The following is a 19,248-nucleotide window of genomic DNA, read 5'->3' as shown; positions in this document are numbered from 1 at the left end:
TATTAAAGTTGCCAATACAGATAAGTATTATGTTGTAATTGTTTAATATTTATATTATTTAAGTTTTTTTTCCACAGGCACACTGCCTCCTAAATGTAAGTGTTAATCACGAACTGGGTTAACAATCTCTGATGTTATTTTTTTATAATTCTATTTGTTAATTTTTCCGTGTGTTGCCATGACACTGTTCGTAACATCCTTATCGTGTGATAGGTACTTTCATATTATTTTTCATTTGGTATTAGAGCGGATCACCATCATCTCTAGTGTTATGATCCTTGTGTGTCTCAATGGAAGGAATCAAAAAAGGTGTTTCTACCTCATGTCCATCGGTATTGGATGGAACATACTATGCATATTTGAAGGAAAGGATGACAATCTTTCTGAAGTCCATGACAAAAGTTCCTGGAAGTCTATCCTCGTCAGTTGTTCTCACCCTGAAATAACTAATGAAAAAGGTGAAAAGGAACTCAAACCAGAAGTGGAGTGGTCTGAAGCTAAGGATGAAACCTCTCTAAGCAACTCTAAAGCATTAAATGCCATTTTCTATAGTGTTTACAAAAACATCTTCAGGTTGATAAACATCTGTGTCTCTGCAAAGGAAGCTTGGAATGTTTTCGTTGTTGCTCATGAAGGGACATAAAAAGTTAAATTGTCAAAACTTTAGTAATTAACCACAAAGTTTGAAAATCTTAAGATGCACAAAGATGAAACCATACCTAAGTTTAATGTGAGATTGCTTGACCTTGCAAATGAATCCTTTGCTCTTAGAGAGAAAATCTCAGAAGAGAAACTTGTGAGATAGGAAGTTTGACATGAAAGTGACTACGATTGAAGAAGCTCAAGATATTTCTTCTATGAGTGTTAAATAATCTCTTTGGTTCTCTTTTCACATTTGAGATGTCTCTAGATGACAAGCTTGATAAAAAGAGTTGTAGCATTGCCTTGCAATCTACTGTATAAGATAAAGTACAAGATCGAGTTGAAGAATCAGATGAAAATCTTGTTGACACAATTTCTCTCCTGTCCAAAACAATTCTCTTGTGTGTTAAAAAAAATTGATAGAAGATCAAACCTGTAGAAAATAACAAGGTAGTTAAGTGGGTTTTATTGGGTTTTTGGAAAAATTAAAGGTCCAATGGCATTATCGTAATTATTGAGTAGTGGCACTTTTGCAATTATCTCTTCTTCTCCAAAATAGGGCTGAAAATCGTGTGACTCTTGTAAAGGGGCTGACGAATTGAACAGAAGAAGAATAAGAGAGAGCAGCAGCCGCGAGGAGCCTCCTGTGGGCTTGTTCTTGCAGCCGCCTATAGGAATAACAACGAAGAAGCCTCTGCAGCTAAAGGAAAAAAGAGTGAGTCGTCGGTTGGTGCGTTGGAGCAACTTCTTTTCTTCAGCGGGACGCGTGGGTCTCTCTAGCAGAGTGCAAGGCCTGGCGCGCTGAGTATCGTCCGTCTGCGGCATCGAGTGTGGGTGTCCGCGCTAGTTCGATCTAGTCTGAGCAGAACTTTTGGTTCTGGGTGGGTTCCGATTTTGGGTTTGCTGCAGATCTGGTTTTGGTAGTTCGTCGGTCAGAGACGGATAGCACACTGTTTTGGGCTGTTTTGCAACGGGTTGTTCTCAATTTTCAGAGGTGACATTGTGTGCGGATCTCTCGGTATCAGTGGATACTTAAAATTACAGATTGGTGATTTTATTGATTATCTGTAATTTGTAAAATTCCTTTATTTCTCATTAATAAATTAATTCAAGCTGGTTCTCAAAATGGATGTAGACCAAACTGGTCGAACCACTATATATCTTGGTATTCTTTACTGCTTTCAATTTATTTCTGCTGATTGTTTGTGTTCTGTTTGGTCATCTAAGTTAGGTTCAAAAACTCCCGCTTCAATTGATCCAAAGAGGTTGTGTGGTAGTGTGTGCTGGCATATTCTGTATTCAGGGATATTTTTTGTTGGAATTAATTTGACAAATGGCTTCGATGTCTACACGGTTCGAAGTTGTTAAATTTGATGGGAAAGGTGATTTCGGGTTATGGAGGAAAAAGATTGCTATTCTGGAACAACAAAAGATAGCCAAAATCTTAGATAAAGATAACCTTCCACCAACAATTACAGAAGTTGAGCCCCTCAAGTACATTTATAACGTGTGAATGAAGGAAGGCCAATCAATGAGAGAACATGTTATTGACCTGATGGTCCACTTCAATGTCACCGAGATGAACGATATGGTCATCGATGAGCAAAGTTAGGTGTCATTTATTCTAAATCTATTTTGAAAAGTATTCTTCAATTCCGCAGCAATGCGGTTATGAATAAAATAGAGTACGCCATAACTACCCTCCTAAATGAGTTACACATTCATCGATCTCTTATGAAAATTAAGGAACCGATAGAAGGAGAGGCAAATGTTGCCCATTCCAAAAAGTTCCATAGGGTTCATCCTCTAGAACTAATTCTATTCCTTCATCATCTGGTTCTAAGAAGATCCAGAAGAAGAAAGAAGAGAAAGGGAAGGCTCCCATTGTTGAGAAAGGCAAGGGCAAGGGCAAGGTGGCCAACAAGGGCAAGTGCTTCCACTGTAATGTGGATCTTCATTGGAAATGCAATTGCCCCAAGTACCTCGTTGAGAAGAAGAAAGAAAAAGAAGGTAAATATGATTTACTGATTTTAGAAACTTATTTAGTAAAAAATGACCATAATGTTTGGATACTTCATTCGGGAGTCATTGTTCATGTTTGTTCTTCTTTACAGAGAATTAGTTCCTTCCAGCAGCTCGAGAAGGGTGAAATGACGCTTAAGTTTGGAACAAGAGACGTCATTTTAGCTCATGCAGTGGAAGCTGCAAAGTTGTTTTTTTGGAAATAGATACTTGTATATAGTTCCTAAAATTAATAGAAACCTTGTATCTATTTCTTGCTTCATTGAACAAATGTATTCAATTTCTTTTTCTTTTAATAAAGCGTTCATTATGAAAAATGGTGTGACTATTTGTTCAGCTAAATTAGAAAACAACTTGTATGTGTTAAACCAACTAAAGCAAAAGTACTTTTAAATCATGAGATGTTTAAAACTGCTAATACTCAAACAAAAAGGCAAAGAATTTCTTCAAGCAACAATAATACATATCTGTATTTGAGATTAGGTCATATAAATCTCAATAGGATTGAGAGGATGGTAAAGAATGAACTCCTAAGCGAGTTAGAAGATGATTCATTACCTTCATGTAAACCTTGTCTTAAAAGAAAAATGACTAAAAGACCTTTTAGTGGAAAAGGTTATAGAGCCAAAGAACTCTTAGAGCTCCATTCAGATCTTTATGGTTCAATGAATGTTAAGCTCGAGGAAGGTATGAATACTTCATCTCTTTCATAAATGATTATTCGAGGTATGGTTACTTATACCTAATGGAACATAAGTCTGAAGCCCTTGAAAAGTTCAATGAGTATAAAACTGAAGTTGAAAACTTGTTAAGTAAAACGATTAAAATACTTCAATCTGATCGAAGAGAAGAGTATATAGATTTAACATTCCAAGACTATATGATAAAACATGGAATCAAATCCCAACTTCCAGCATCTGGTACATCTTAGTAGAACGGTGTAACAGAAAGGAGAAATAGAATCTTGTTAGACATAGTCGTTATATGGTGAGCTATACTTAATTGCCTAGCTCATTTTGGGGGTATGCAGTTGAGACTGCAATTCACATCTTGAATAATATTCCCTCGAAGAGTGTTTCTGAAACACCTTTCGAGTTATGGAGGGGGTGTAAACCTAGTTTTCATTACTTTAGAATCTGGGGTTGTTCTGCACATGTGCTAATGACAAATTCTAAGAAATTGGAACCTCATTCAAGGTTATGCCAATTTGTTGGTTACCCTAAGGAAATGAGAGGTGGTATGTTCTACGACCCTCAAGAAAACAAGGTGTTTGTATTGACAAACACTACATTCTTGGAGGAAGACCACATGAGAGATCATAAACTACGGAGAAAATTAGTATTAAATAAAGCTACTGAATATTTAATAAAAGTTGTTGATGAAGCTGGTCCTTCATCAAGAGTTAATGAAGAAGTCATCACTTCAGGTCAATCTCGTCCTTCTCAATCGTTTAGAGTGCCTCAACACAGCAGGAGGGTTATATCACAACCTAACCATTACTTGGGTTTGACTGAAACTCAGGTTTTCATACTAGATGATGGCATTGGGGATCTATTTTCCTATAAGCAAGTAATGAATGATGTAGACAAGGACCAATGGGTTAAAGTCATGGACCTTGAAATAGAATCTATGTACTTCAATTCAGTATGAGAACTTGTAGATCTATCTGAAGGGGTTCAACCCATAAGGTGTAGATGGATCTATAAAAGGAAGAGAGATGTAGTTGGAAAGGTATAGACCTTCAAAGCTAGACTTGTAGCAAAAGTTATACCCAGAGATGAGGGGTTGACTATAAGAAAACTTTTTCCCATATTACTATGCTTAAGTCTATAAGAATTCTCTTATCCATGGCCGTATATTATGACTATGAAATATGACAAATAGATGTCAAGACTGCTTTTCTGAATGGCAATCTTGAAGAGTGCATCTTTAAGTCTCAGCCTGAGGGGTTTATAGCCCAAGGTCAGAAGTAAAAAGTTTGCAAGCGGAATCGATCCATTTATGGGTTGAAGCAAGCGTCCAAATCTTGGAACATTAAATTTGATATTGCGATCAAATATTTTGGTTTTGATCAAAACGTTGATGAAACCTTGTATCTACAAGAAAATCATCAACGGTAAAGTAACTCTCTTGGTACTTTATGTGGACGATATCCTACTCATTGGGAATGATGTAGGGTACCTTACTAATGTTAAAAAAAATGGCTTGCAGCCCAATTCCAAATGAAATATTTGGGAGAGACGTAGTATATTCTTGGGATCCAAATTATTAGGGATCATAGAACAGAACATTAGGGTCCAATTTATACCAACAAAGTGTTAACTCGATATTTGATGTAGAACTCTAAGAAGGGTTTATTACCTTTCAGGCACGGGGTTCACTTATCTTAGGATCAGTGTCTTAAGACACTTCAAGAAATTAAGGATATGAGACGTATACTTTATGCCTTAACTGTGGGAAACTTAAGTATGTTATGCTCTGCACTCGGCCAGACATTTGTTATGCATTGGGAATAGTCAATAGGTACTAGTCTAATTCAGGGTTAGACCACTGGACTATGGTTAAGAACATCCTTAAGTATCTTTGGAGAACGATGGACTACATGCTGGTGTATAGAGCTGAGGATTTGAACCTTAAGGGATACACTGACTCTAATTTCCAAACTGACAAGGATTCTAGAAAATCTACTTTAGGATTAGTGTTCACCCTGAACGGGTGAGTTGTAGTATGGCTTAGCATCAAGCGAGGATGCATTGCAGACTCCACTGTAGAGGCAGAATATGTAGTTGCTTGTGAAGCAATAAAAGAAGCAGTTTGGCTCAAGAAATTCCTAAGTTATTTGGAAGTCGTTGCAAACATGGACTTGTCTGTCACTTTATACTATGACAACAGTGGGGCAGTAGCCAACTCTAAAGAGCCTCGTAGCCACAAATGAGGAAAACATATTGAGATGAAGTACTACCTGATACGGGAGATTGTGCAATTAGGAGATGTGATCGTCACAAAGATCGCTTCAGAGCACGACATCACTGATCCATTTACAAAGGCTCTCTTGGCTAAAGTGTTTGAGGGTCATCTAGAGAGTCTAGGTCCGCAAGACATGTACACTGTATAATCTAGGGCAAGTGGGAGATGTGTAATAGGCATATAAATGCTTTAGTTTATTGTATTTATTTACCATTCTCGCTGTTTTGGATTATTGGTATTATGTATATGCCATTAACTAGAGTTTTAGTTCAAGTGGGAGTTTGTTGGGTTTTATGTCCTAAAACTCATAGATAGAAAATGTAAATAATTGACTGTCATCAATAAAGAATTATCGATGTTATTTCAATAAGTGTTATTATTGTGTTGAATTACTTTTGTCTTAATAACCCTAATTCCAATAAATTAACATCCTAGGTTGTCTTATGAGACATACAAGGATCAATGTTCAAGATACAACCTAAAGGTTCTATAGTATAGGGATAAGACTGGGTACCATATCCTTGTGACACTATGGATACGACCCACTTTGTATTTGATACAAAAGCAATGATCCAACGTGTTCATGTAAATGACATGCGAGTGGGGGTATCCTATGCAATAAGTTTGCATAAGACCAGACCATGAAATAGTAACCATTAAATCTAAATTTGTTGATCAATTAGATTTCTATTTCAATAGGATGACCTAGGCAACAACAGTCTGAAGAGTGATAAGCAACTCAAACCACTACAATGTGGTCTTGACTTCCCTTGAATCCTCTACCAAAGGGGATTGGTTCTTTAATAGTGGCTGCTCTAGACACATGACTGAAGAAAAGGATATATCTCTGATCTTCAAGCCATCACTTAGGGCAATTCACTTTTGGAGATGAGGCTCAAGGAGGGATCATTGGTAAAGGGAAATTAAAATACCCTAGGCTCCCAACTCTTAATGATATGATGCTGGTTGAAGGTTTCACTGCTAATCTTATCAGTATTAGCCAGCTTTGTGACTAAGGTTTGAATGTAAGCTTTACCAGAGATAGATGTCTTGTCACCAACAATGCTAAGGCTTTTATCATGATAAGTAAACATTCATTTGATAATTGTTATCTTTGGTCTCCCACAAATACTAACTCCTCTTGTTTTATGTCAAAATGTGATGAAATTTATCTATGGCACAAACGCTTTGGTCATGTAAGCATTTAGTTTATATAGAAAACTACTTCCAAGGATGTTGTGATTGGGTTTCCTGGTCTAAAAGGAAATGAAAAGATGACTTGTGGAGAATGTCAAGTAGGGTAAGCAAGTTAAAGTGTCTCATTGTGGTTGTTACAGACTATGTGCTTTAACTTCTCCATATGAATCTAACGGGTCCCATGCAAGTGGAAAGCCTTGGAGGAAAACAATATATTTTGGTTTGTGTGGATGACTTTTTTCGTTACACTTATGTTCAGTTCATTAAGGAAAAATCATATACCTTTGCTGCGTTCAAGGCTATGTGTCTTCGAATTTAGAGAGAGAAAGATCTCAATGTAGTTCGTATTCCGGAGTGATCATGGCCGTGAGTATGAAAATGCTAAATTTGTTGATTTCTGTGCAGCAGAAAAAAGTCATCATAAGTTCTCTACACTCATCATCCCTCGGTAAAATGGGGTAGTTGAGAGGAAGAATCGCACTCTAGAAAAGATGGCCCGTGTTATGCTTCATGCATATAATCTTCCTCATCATTTTTTGACTGAAGCCCTTAGTACTGCTTGTCATACTCAAAATAGGATTGCCCTCCGTCTTGGCATAAACTGTACAAATTATGAAATTTGGAAGGGGAAAAGCCTAGTTGTCACACCCCTCCCAGTTTACCCTCTAAAACTGGAAGAGGATATGACGGCAGCAGTTACCGACCTAAGTATCAGCACTTACTGCCTAACTTAAATGAACCTGCTTAAGCCTGAATATGCAACGACTTGGCACAAAATACTCCATGAAATTAAACAGTGTAAGTCTTAGTTATAGTTCCAAACAACATATGTCAAATGAAAATAAGATGACCAAATAACAAGTGTCCCAAAAGAAAATAAGTTTCATAAGTCCCCAACTCTTTTCCAAATGTGTGTACATCAAAACAATTTTAACCTAAGCTTCTTCCTAAGATCACCAAACTTTGGGTGGTAAGCTGCAGTGGATTCAACTGCGAGGGAACTGATCGCTACCTAGAAAAAGGAAAAACATTTGAAAACAGTGAGTTGGTTGCCCAGTGAGTGACACATAGAAATGACATTTCTTCTCAAACCTTTCATATACATTTCTTCTCAAACCTTCTATACCTTCGGTACCCAATACATTAGAAACATAACATTCATGGAAAAATACGAGCATCATTGTTAGTCAACATGCATGCTTCGCAATTAATAACATGTAGTTGCTCTACTTTTCATACATTCTTAACATACGCTAGGATTAACAAAACCCATTTAAAAACACGAGTATAACTTTAGTTGCTTGGAAAACCCATGAACATTATCATGAAATTCATTTGAAATGCATGTCCCTCTCGTGAACATGTTTGAAAACATTTAGACACTCACAAATACTTGGGCTTGGTTCTTCCTGAGCTTTGTAGGTCTCCCTAATGGATGTAGTTCCTACACATCAAATAATAAGAGTTTAGTTGCTACTTAGCCTCCCTTTTGAGACTAATCTTCTAACTAAGCTCATACTTGGCAAGGGATTGCCCAATCGTCCAACATTTTTCAGCTTCAACTTATAATGTAAACAACTTGAAAACTAGAACCCATTTCATGAAAGTTCCTTCTTTAAACATGTTCAGAATTTTGTTACCAATGTTACTCAAAGTTTCAGCGTGAAACTCCTTGTGGTTTAAACTGGGCTTTCGAATCCTTTCCGACAGCCCTAACCACAACTTCCTGCTTGAGTAAAGATTCTAGGGTTAAATTCCCAAAATATATAACTCGAACCATAGATCTTTTCTTCCAAGGTTTCTACTACAAACTTACTTGAGAAGGTGTCTATGAGTATACCTTAAAGTTTTGGCTTGAAAATCCAAGCAGTTCGGTCTAGATCTATATATCTTCGTCGAGTGCTTAGAGACGCCCGAAAATGAAACTTTGGCACTTCGGCCTTCTTTCCAGTGAGATCTCCCTCTCAAAGGCTCGATTTCAACAACTAGACTCAAAGAGCTTTCTAATGGTACTAAGTTCGCCTGGTTTACTCGAGAAAAACATCTAAAATGAGCTCTTGAAGTTCTCTTCCTTTTTATGCTACTGTCCAGCCCTTCACCTAAAATATCCTTAAGCCACCTTACCCATTGATGGAGATCAAGGGTCAAGATTATGCCATCTATCAAGATAACTAAAAAAGGAATCTAAAACTGAGCATCTAAATCTGAGACTCATTTCTCGCTGGGGAAGCTCGATAAGGAGAGGTCCTTACTCGACAGACATTTCCAGGACTCCTTATTAAATACTCGATGGGAGGACTCACTACTCGATGGGGAACTCGACGCTGGAAGCTTACTCGACACACACTCCTCCCTCGACGCTCGAACTCGACACGTGAGCCTTCCTCGCTCACCCTCGACACTTGCCTCCTTCCTCACTCACACATACTCGACGACAACATTTACTTGATGCTCGGCAGCATCTATTCGATGCTCGCCTGCCGCTTACTCGATGTTCCAGCATCCTTCAGTACGATCAACACTTAGCCCAAAATTTCCCTTGTAAAGCCAGAATGATGTGAACGAGGGCTAAGCTTGCTTTACTTAACCATTTTCTCCAACTTCAAACTCATCTTTTACTTCAAGATGTACGAATCCAATCTAGCTTAGGTACTTAACCCAACGTTTTGCTTAACTTAATAGTAAACATAGTTAACAAGGGAAAAGTAAGGTGTGGGTCTTATACTAGTGCCAAATATTTTCATATATTTGGTAGCCCGTGCTATATTCTAAATGATAAAGACTAGAGGAAGAAATAGGATTCTAAAAGTGATGAAGGGATCTTTCTTGGATACTCAACAAATAGTCGAGCTTTCAGTGTCTACAACAAACACACCAAGTGTGTTATGGAATCCATCAACATTATTATTGATGACTCTAATAGAGAGGATACTGTGTCTCCTTTTGATGATGATGAATATGAAAATGCCACAATAGATAATCATAAATCTGAGACAAGTGTTTCGCCTGATGTTAGTGACATTTCTCCTAACATATCTGAGAATGTTGATCAGGATGCTTCCTCAGAAAGTGAACATGACCAAATGTGTGCAAAGAAACCATCTAGTAGAATCTTGAAGAATCATCCTTCAAGTAATATCATTGAAAATTTAGAAGCAGGAGTGTCCACCAAGAAGAAAGAAAAAGTGGACTATATGCAAATGATTGGGAATGCGCATTTCACCTCCCCTGTGGAACCTAAGGGTGTGCTTGATGCCTTAAAAGATGAATGTTGGGTGAATACAATATAACAAGAATTAGGTCAATTTAAAATGAGTAAGGTGTGGGAGTCGGTCCCTCAATTTGTATCTATCAATGTGGTTGGTACTAAGTAAATCTTCAAAAACAAGGCTGATGTTGATGGCCTAGTCATTAGAAACAAAACTCAACTTGTAGCTTAAGGTTACTTTTAAATTGAGGGTATTGACTTTGATGAAACCTTCCCTTCTATAGCTAGGATAGAAGCCATCAAATTATTGTTGAGAATAACCTACCTCTCTAAATTCAAGCTCTATCAGATGGATGTGAAAAGTGCTTCCCGAATGGGTACTTAAATGAAGAGGTGTATATGGAACAACCTAAGGGATTTACTGATCCTCTCCATCCTGATTATGTGTGTAGGCTAAAAAAGGGCTTGTATGGTTTAAAACAAGCACCTCGTGCTTGGTATGATAGATTGACAACATTTCTTGTCAATAATGGCTACATGAGAGATGAAGCTGACAAAACCTTGTTTGTAAAGAAACAAAAAGGAAATTTGGTGATTGCTCAAGTTTACGTAGATGACATAGTCTTTGGTGGAATGTCACAAGAATTGGTGGATCTTCTGGTCAAACAAATGCAAACTAAGTTTGAGATGAGTATAGTTGGAGAACTGATATACTTCTTGGAATTTCAAATTAAGCAAATGAAAGATGGCATCTTCGTTTCTCAAAGCGAGTATGCCAAAGCTATTGTGAAGAAATTTGGTTTGAAAATGCCAACATCAAGCAAACTCCTATTCCTACTCATATAAAACTATCCAAAGATGCTGAAGGGATGGATGTTAAGGAAATCTTGTACAGAATTATGATTGGAAGTCTCTTATACCTTATAGTAAGTAGATCTGATATAGCCTTTGTTGTGGGTGTTTGTGCTAGATACCGGAGTAAGCCCAAAAACAGTCACTTACTAAGTGCCAAGCGTATTATCAAATACATCAATGGGACCAATGAGTATGAAATTTTGTATACTTTTGACACTAATAGCTCCATTATAGGATATTGTGATGTAGATTGGGCAGGAAGTTCAGAGGACCGCAAAAGCACCTTTGGAGGTTTTTTTTTTTTTTTTTTTAATTTTATTAATAACTTAGTATCTTGGTTCAGTAAAAAAATAGAATTGTGTTTCCTTATCCACTACAGAAACTAAATACATAGTAGCTAGTAGCAGTTGCACTCAACTCTCGTGGATGAAACAGATGCTCAAGGAATATGATGTCTCACAAAATGCTATGATATTGTATTGTGACAACTTGAGTTGTATTGTGATAACTTGAGTGCAATCAATATATCCAACATCGACATTCGACATCATTTTATCATAGACATAGTTGAAAGTAAGCGGATTGTTTTGGAGCATGTTCGCACTGACAAGCAAAATAGCAGATATTTTCACAAAGGCCCTTAACGTGAAACATTTTAAAGCCCTTAGAGCTTCTTTGGGCCAATGTAAAATTGAAGCATAAAAATTAATCAAAGGAGATTTGTTAGTCTCTAAAGGTGCAAGGCCCATTCCATGTGTTTATATGTCATGGCACTCATTTATGCCTTGGTGTGGTGCATGATCGAGGAAGGTAGAAATTTATTACCTTGAGATTATTATTGTTTTTACTTATCATTTATGTTTTAGCAGGAAAACTCGTTTTGAATTTTCAATTTCAATCAAAGATGATCTTTTCAACTTCCACTGTGACCGTATCTTTGCTGAACAACTGCTTTTCAACATGGTAAATACTTGCCAAGGGATTGATACTGATGAACCAAAAATGGTGAGATACAAGCAGAAAGTTAATCAATAAAAACTGTTGGAAATTCTTGAAGAAAATGTTTTTGTCATGGTTGGAGGAGGTTCAAACCCTATTGTCAATCAAGAAAATGCAGTCTTCCCCTGGGAATATCGCTCCTTCCCTGGTTGCCAAAAGGAAAAGATCTACTTGGACATCAAAACAAAAAAGGAAGAAGAAACGACGAGAAACATCTCTTGCCCATACGATAATGTTGATGAGAATGTTGAAACAATGCATGTTGGGTCTATTGGTGGTTTTGATGTGTGTGAGAAGTATTCCGCTACTATAGATTCTGTTGAAAATGTGTTGATAAATGTTCCTGATGTTCTTAATGAGAAGGATGTTGAGAGAGAAGCTAGGGTTACTGAAATAGGAGGTCATGTTAGTTCAGTTGGTTAAAGTACCAATTTTATTTATAGTATTCTTAATTTTGAAGAAATTTGTTTTAACCCTAGAAATAAAAAAGCTACAAATGTTGAAAATTCTGATGTGATTGATCATCCTCTCAACATCTTATCTATTGTTACATCCAGTTTCTGAATGAGGATGTTAGTACTCAAAAGGAGTCTGGTCCTAAGAAGCTAGCTCTGCCCTTTGAGCATGATGATTTTGAGCAAGAGAAAGAGATTTCCAATCCTGATGAGTCTACTATTGTGAATTTTGATGGTTTTTAGAAAAAAACGTTGATGTCTCTAATGGAGACCATGAAAGTGACGATGGTTCTGATTCTACTAGTGAAACTTCTGATGACAACATCCCAATCAACCAATTAGGTCTGAAAGGAAAGAAGAAAATAAGTGATGTTAGTCCAAGCTCCTCTAAACAGAGAGTTGATAAGATGAGTTTTGACTTAGAGTGGATCGATGAGAAAAATGACCATCCTAAATCTGAAAGTCTCCCTCATAGGCCCTCTAAATCTCAAGAGAAGCAACGAGCTGAACAAACCAAGAAAAAGTCTTCCACTAGTATTGTATCTGTTGTGCCCCTTGATGAAATATTGTTTCACTCTAAGGATAATGCAAAGATGTGGAAATTTGTTGTGAATAGGAGAATTGTTGTTGAAAGAGATTTGTCTGAGTAAGCCCAAGATTTTCATGAGATTATGGATTTGTTGGTGAAGGCTGACTTGGTGAGAATAGTGCAAAATTTTGGTGTTACTATCCCCATTTGGTTCATGAGTTTTATGTTAATTTACCCACTCAATTTGGTAAAGTTGATATTCTAGAGTTCTACAAAGCTTATGTGCAAGGACATTGCTTCATCTTTTCTATTGCCCTAATAAACAAGTATCTTGACTGTCGTGTCCCAAAGGATGTTATTGAACATAGGTCGTCTATATCTGATCTGGTGTTTAAATTGACATGAGGGGTTAAGAGATCTTGGCTCTCAAAAGGACATTTTCCTTGTGTTGATTTGAGTGTGAAGTATGTTTTACTCCATAAAATTGGCATTGAAAAGTGGTGTCTTTCTGCTCATAAATTTTGTCTTTCTACCAGTCTTGCTAGTTTGCTTTATCAGATTGAAACTAGTGCAAAATTCAACTATGATACTTTTGTGATCAACCAGATCAAGAAGCACATTGGTTCTCATGCCACTAAGGTTCCCTTATGCTTTCCTCACCTAATTTGTGAGATCCTCTTAGCTCAAAAGCTAAACATCTTGACTAGCTTGGATGTTCCAAGTCTTGTGCCTTCTGCAATTTCTTTCAGTTACCACTTATATCAAGGCAAGCATGTGTCTAATCTGATTCACTTTGAGGTTCCTGTTGTTGATAATGGTTCTATTACGGAGCTTTGTCAAACTCCGTGTGGTAAAAAGATAATCAATGTGTTGGCTAATGAGTCGAGGGAGTTTGGAGTGTTGCTCCAAAGGATTTCTATCAAAAAGTCAAAAGTTGATGATTTGTTGACCCTTCTTCCCGAGTCTTCTGTTGATCCTAATCACGGGCCTAGCTCTGGTGTATAGGATGTTGTTTGTGATCAATGATGCTTTTGTTATTTGTTGTTTTTTACGTATTTCAAAAAGGGGAGTATGGTGAAGTTGGTTGTGGCTATGTGTGTGTGTGTGTTTGTGTATTCTTTTTTTTGTTGAAAGACTTGTCTTTTCTTTGTTCTTAACAATTGTTGATGTTGTTGTGATTTATTATTATTATTATTTTGTTTCTTCTACTTTGTTACTACTGCTGTTTGTCATTCTTAAAAAAAGTATTGCCAAATGGGGAGCTTGTAACACTTTGTGTGCTGGCAATATTTGTTTAAGTTCAACTGATGTCATTAGGATTGTCTCTGCATTTGATCTTGCTAGTTTAAGGTTTTCATATGGAAATATTGTCTCTGCAAAATACTTTCCTTATGTGGGATATTCTGTCTACAACATTTTTGCAAATCTTTTCTTTTTCCGTGCACAATTTTTTTGGAAGTTAGGGTTAGTCTTCCTTGCATCCACTATGTGTATATAAAGACACTTAGTCTTTGTTTGAGGATTGATCATTCTAACGAAAGATTTGGAGTCTCGTTAATCTTGTGAAACTCTTATCACAAGTGTGTTCTTTGTCAATCTTTTTGAGCCATGAAAATTGTATTGCTATGAGGTTGGAGATATTCTCCAAGTCGTTTATGTGCTCCATCAATAGTCTTCTTGAGAAGGGATTAGCAAGCTTAGGGGGAGCCTAAGCTAATCAAATGAAGTGATATTTACTTGAAGGGAAAGATAAGCTGCAAGTGAAAAGGATCCTCACGACTTAAGGGAAACTTATGTCTTGCTGAGAGGGAGGTCTTAAGGGGAGCCAGAGATGTTCATTACTAATATCATTACTTAGGGGGAGCCTAAGTATCTAAGAGAGGAAGTCTCTCATCTAGGGGGACCTAGGTGTATGGTTGAGTGGTTGAGCTCTACAGAGGTCACTGTATTAGAGTTGTCAATACAGATAAGTATTATGTTGTAATTACTTAACATTTATATTAGTGAAGTTATCTTTTTATGGGTACACTGCCCCCCCAGACATAGGTGTTCATCACCAAACTAGGTTGACAATCTCCGGTATTATTTTTTGTTATATGTCTGTTTGTTAATTGTTCTATGTATTTTCGTGAAACTATTCATAACATCCTTTATCGTGCGATAGGTACTTCTATATTATTTTTCAAAATGTATTCATGACCATTTAAATTTGTCACGAAAATAATAATAATAATTGTTATTATTTTTATAATTATTGCACAAGTGCCTCAAAATGATATGGATATCCAAAATGAAATTTGTCATATTTCTTAGAACTTAATTCTTTCTCACTTTTACTTACATCATATCAACATCAAATTACCAAAACAAATCATTGTATATGTGAGTTAGAATCTTGCTCTCGCTCGCGCCCTCGTTCCTTTTATCCTTGTTTCATTTTTATATTAATTAAATGCCAGCACTCTTTCCTCTCACTCTTGCTTTTTGCTCTTTACTCTCGCTTTTCGCTTCTCCTAAGCAAAGAGTAAAATTCGAGAGTAAGGAGCAAGAGCAAAGAGGGAGAGGAAATGGTGCTATAATTTTATCATCATGAAGAGGAACTAAAAAAGGAATTAGAGCAAGATCCTAACCTGTATACACATTGATAGGTTTTGATAATTTTACGTTGATATGACTTAAACAAAAGGTTTAAAAACTTAAATCTTAAGAAGTTGGACAAATTTCATTTCGTAAATTTTGGATGAATCAAACAAGAAAAACTCAAGTAAAAAAAAGAAGAAAGGGAAAAAATTGTAGTTGATAATGTTCCTATAATTGATTCCTAGTTAAATATTTGGTATAAAGTACTAGCAAATGTTTTTTTTTTCTAGTCGAGGTGAAATTTGAACAATAATATAATAATATAATATCTTTAACTAATTGAATTATATATGTTAATAATAGAAGATTATTTTCAAACAAATTATAAATGTTTGATTAAAATTAAAAATTTTAAGTGGTATGAGCAAAATTCAAACATAGATTACTACATTTTATATAATTAAACAATAAAACTATCAGACTCTGGAGCGTTTGTTTCAAGGGTTGGGATTGGATGGATTAGACATCCTAAGCTCAACCCTTGTTTGGATTTTTTTTTTTTTACTTTTCTTTTTTTAAAAAATTTAGTCTAGGAAGTTCGTCGACCAACTATGTACACCACCTCTGGTGACTACCGCAGACCAACTCCAACCACCACCTTCGACGATTACTGCTGGCCAATTGTCGACCACCAACTCCGACGACCTCTGGCTGCCACTTCCGATGAACATTTTTTCCTATGTTATTCCAAAGAGGTCTTTATTTAATTATAATAATTTTTTTTTAAAATACACTTTCTCTTTCTTCTAATTGTTTTTTGTTTGTGAGTTTTTTTTTAATTATTGATATTATTAGATTATCCTTTTTAATTCTTTCTCTTTTCTTCTTCATTTAAAATTAAAATTTCCTTCATTTTAGAAGATTTCATTTATTTTCTATTTTTAATAGTTGAAAATCGATCACCTATTTATTAGAATCTAAGTTTATGTCAAATATACTGGTAATATAATGGAAAATATATATTTACATCGCATATATCATGGTTTATTTTCTGGCGTGTTTACAAATATACTAAAAAAATGTAAATATACATCAACTATATGGTTCGATGTATAAGACAATATATTATACAAATTGTACGTTCATACACTTATCAAATATACAGTTATTTATTTATAGAAAATTCAAATATATAGTGTTATATATATTAAATATACCTCGTTTTCTCCTTCAAAGCTTCTCGTCGATTCTTACTTTCATTTATAAGGGCAACAATTTTCAAATTTTTTGAGATATACTTTTAAAAGAAAACTGTTTTGAAAAGTTTATAACCACAAGAAACTTTCCTTACATGTTGAGAGCTAAAAAAAAAAAGTAAATTGAGTCATATTTTTGTGTAAAACGATAGCTCAATAGACTACAATTGTATAATTAGGTATATTTATTTAGGCTATGTATAGAAAATCCTAATTTATTTAACATTTTTTTTTGTTGGTCAATTTAACTAGCTCGAAGATTAGGATTATTTTTTTAAACATAAAGTGGTAACAAGTTAGTGCCAAATAAAAATTAAAACTCAAACTTTATACTTTTTTTGTTTCCTCAAATGTAATTAGATAAAAAAAAATCATAATTTTTCAATAATTGAACTTAAGACTAAAATACTAATTTATTTGATCAATTTGAAGTTAGCATGTTATGATAGAAACATTGATCATTTTCAAATGAGTTAAAGTGACAAAAGGCTATGAAGTTTTATCTCAAAACCTAGTAAAATCAAAATATCAAATTACTAAAATTATAAATTTAATCAAATCTCTATTCTAAAATTAGGGGAAAGAAAAATATTCTTCGAAATTTTTTCAGTTTATTTTGAACTTAACTATATTAAAATAATTAAGATGGTAAGCTTGAACTATCTAAAATCTAACAATTGATTTAACACAAGAAAATATTTCACAAACTCTAAGATTTATAAATCTACACTTCATTATTCCCAAACTTCGTAAGCATGTAGTCCATACACAAAACTCTCAAAACTTGCACTCCAAATACAATTTTCTTAAACTCAAATTGTCTAAACCTCTCAGCCTAACCCTCAAGCTTAAATTCTCAAGCTTAAGATTCCAAACCTGTGCACCAAGCGTTCCCTAAATAAGAGTTCGGTGTTCTTCTTCTTTTTTAGTTTACTTTTTATTACCAGAGTTGGGATTCAAACCTACCATTGACATTAATAAATAAGCTATGTCATATTAATTCAAATTTATTATGAATTCAAACATCAAATTGACATAGTAACTTACCTTTAAAATGTTTATTAAATCATCCATCTCTATTACAAGGCAATTCATTTTAAAATTGTCAAATTGACTATCAATTAGCATCATTTCATCTAAATTTAAATACAAATGTTGTATCGTGTATGTGTTTCATCCATTAATATTAGCATAGATGCTAAACTTAAGATAACCAAAAGTGAAGCTATGCTTGAAATTCTTTCTATTATATTCAAAGCTGAGACAAACTATATAACTAAACTTTCTTATGTGTATATATAATTTTTATAATATATGAAGTACAAAGTTTCCACTCGTTTTCTTGTTAAAATAAAAGTACAAACAAAACAAAAGTGTAAGCAACCTGTTATGGCCTATGGGTGGGAAATTTCGTACCATAAGAACCTGTCCCACCTATTATGATTCTATCATTTTTCATTTTATACTTTAATATATTGTCAATAAATATTTAAATTCTAAGGTTGCTGAATTTTTGGTAAATTGATGGAAAATATTAATGCATTCATAAATATTTGGTTTTTGGTTTCTCCATTTTGAAAATTGTGTTAGGTTTTCAATTAAAAATCTCTTTTGTAATCCCCTACGTGTTCGGGATCTCCTCTTATTTTTCGTTTATTCAATAAAATGTTTCTTATCTAAAAAAGGAAATTGTGTTAATTTTCTTACAACTTGTTAGATGATATGATATTAAATCTATCTTCACCTATTAATTTAAGCTTTTGAGTCAATTGATCATTTAACATAATTTTAGAGTAAGTGGTTTAGGAGGCCTTGACCCATAGTGTGAGAGAGTATTAGATGATATAATATTAAATTTATCTTTACTCATCAGCTAATGTTTTTGGATCAAACGTGATTTAACACAATTTTTTAAATTATGGTTTCATTTTTTCTAACTAGACATTTAAATTTTTTATCAATTATTTTTATAAAACATATCTTTTTTGTTTTCAAAATTGACTTAGTTTTTGAAAACACTCCTAAAAATTGCATAAAAAAAAATAAAAGAAATCATTAAATGGAAGTAAATTTTATAAATTTAATTTTCAAAATTTAAGACCCTGTTTGATAACCATTTGGTTTTTTGTTTTTGTTTTTAAAAATTAAGTCTTTATCATCTACATTTCTTACAATGATTTGCATTTTTCTTAAGTACAATGATTGAATTCTTAGCCAAATTCCAAAAAACAAAAACTACTTTTTGAAAACTATTTTTTTTAGTTCTCAAAATTTGACTTGTTTTTTAAACTATTGATGAATAATAGATAACAAAACAAAAAAATTTAGAGATGGAAGTAGTATCTGTAGGCTTAATTTTCATAAAAAAAAATAAAAAAACAAAATAGTTACAAAACGGGATCTAAATGATTATTAAATAGGTTTTTAAATTATTGGTATGGGTAGACAGTAAGCCTTGATTGGGACTAAGAAAATATCAATCCAACGACCCTTAATTTGTGAGGACTATATTTTTTTTTTTCAAATTTATTTTTGAGT

Source organism: Benincasa hispida, chromosome 9 (assembly GCF_009727055.1).
Source record: "Benincasa hispida cultivar B227 chromosome 9, ASM972705v1, whole genome shotgun sequence".
Classification (NCBI taxonomy): Eukaryota; Viridiplantae; Streptophyta; class Magnoliopsida; order Cucurbitales; family Cucurbitaceae; genus Benincasa; species Benincasa hispida.
The sequence above is the reverse complement of the archived record's forward strand: the minus strand, read 5'-3'. Positions refer to the sequence as shown.